We start from the raw sequence: 2,080 nt of genomic DNA, 5'->3' as shown, positions 1-2,080 counted from the left end.
CCACAGCCTCCTTAGCCTTTATCCAAAATGACTATGGAGTGTAGAATATCCTTTATTAAAGTGCACACACATTCCTGTGGACATGCACACATACACATACATACTTACACACACATTGTTGCTGCTGCTAAGTTAGTGGGCAGATTTTCCACTGTCTCTACTCTAGGCATCACCAAATGATAAAAGATAACAAATCTAAATCTTTTTTATTAGGGTGTAGTTGTCTTACAGTGTTGTGTTACTTGATGCTATACAAGGAAGCGAATCAGCTGTATGTATACATGTATCACCTCCCTCTTGGACCTCCCTCCCACCTCCACCCCATCCCACCCATCTAAGTCACCACAGAACACCGAGCTGAGCTGCCTGTGCTATATAGTATCTGTTTCACAGGTGGTAGTATACAGATAGGTAAACACTCAAGTACCCATAACTCTTACTGACACCCCTACCAACCCACCTGGGCATCCCCAGACCCCACAGTGGCTCCTTTCTCAAAGATAGGGACTTCTACCATCTTCTTCCACAGCAGAAAGTTTCCAAAACAATTGGTATGACGAAAGAGACTGACACCAAACAAGCACAGCTTGACTTCATGGCACAACACATGGAGTTTTTCTAACAATGAAGAAACTTTAGTATTTCCTTGTTATTTGAGGGTATAAAGCCATAAGCCTCCCATCTATCCTGTGTCAGCTTTGAAATGAGCAGACTGGCTGGAAAACAAGAGGCAATTAGCATGTGAAGAATAAATAAACAGAACTCTGTGGCAAACCGTGTTAAAAAAAAATAATGTCTTTGTTTAGAAAAGAGGAGCTGCAAAGTTTAAGATGGGGAGACAGTAGGTTAGTAACAGCACCTTTCTGTTTCTGACTCCTAATACACAGTTTCAATAACCTGACTTGACCTCAATACATCATCAATAACCTTTTTTCCCCACAGCTCCCTGATTCAAAGTTTTTCCCCACTCCAATGCATCAGACACACAACTTCAATTTTCTTCAATAATGTTCTCACCATCAATTAAATCAATTAATTTTTAATCAATTTATTTTTAATAGCATTGAGTTTATATTCCTCTACATGGTATACATTGCCTTCCATATAAACCCTTCCTCTGTCAAATTTCCAATTACTTTTCCATTGGTATTTCATCTCCCCCTTACCCCATCCCTCAACCTATACCCATTCATATACATCCAGCCATTTCAATAAGGCCAGTATCTTCACTGTCTTCCAATTCAGGAATTCTCATCTCTGCTTCCTTGTTTCCTATGATTTTTCAGACCAGCCTAAAAATATTTATTGAGATTCAGCTTAAATGACTTACAAAGCCCAGCAAGGAAACTGTCAAAAATGTTAAGATTTAAGGAGCTGGTCTCTAACATGGGTAACAAGACATGTATTCACACACACATATGCACACAAACACATACAGAGCAGACAGCCTATGTGATGGTTAAAATACATTTTCTAGGGATTTCCCTGGTGGTTCAGTGGTTAGGACTCAGTGCTGTCACTGCTGTGGCCCAGGTTCGATCCTGGACAGGGAAATAAGAGCCCAGCAAAAAAAAAAAAAAAAAATCCATTTTCTATTTCTCTTGAGCAATAGTGTCTCTTGAGCTGGGACACTTACCTTCATGTCCCAGCCCTCCTTCAAAAAAGTAAGACCACATGTTTCAGTTCTGGCCATGGGATTGGGATGAAAGTGACATATGTCTCTTGCAGGCCTGGCTCATAACAGCTTATTATACTCATCAGCACTTTTTTTCTTCCTCTGTCTTTCACCAACTACAGAAGAACCAAGAGAACTCTGGAACAGTGCAATCGAATAGAAATTCAATATGGTCACATGTGAAATTTTAACACACACGAAAGTCAAATTAATTTGAATACTGTACTTTATTTAATCTATTACATACCAAATATTGCCATTTTCACATGTAATCAATAAAAAAAATACTATCAATTTTTTATCACACTAAGTTTTCAAAATCCATGTGTATTTCATGCTTGCAATACATCTCAGTTTATTAGGACATCACGTTACAAATGCTTGATAGCCACATGCAGGCCCCTG

General features: G+C 38.9%; 1 non-coding gene across 1 annotated transcript; it reads left to right on the top strand.

Moving 5' to 3' along the window:
* Nucleotides 1,483–1,553, top strand: TRNAD-GUC. The gene has a single exon. It is a non-coding gene; the product is annotated as a tRNA-Asp (tRNA).

Source organism: Capra hircus, chromosome 23 (assembly GCF_001704415.2).
Source record: "Capra hircus breed San Clemente chromosome 23, ASM170441v1, whole genome shotgun sequence".
Classification (NCBI taxonomy): Eukaryota; Metazoa; Chordata; class Mammalia; order Artiodactyla; family Bovidae; genus Capra; species Capra hircus.
This window is presented reverse-complemented; position numbering and strand designations above follow the sequence as displayed.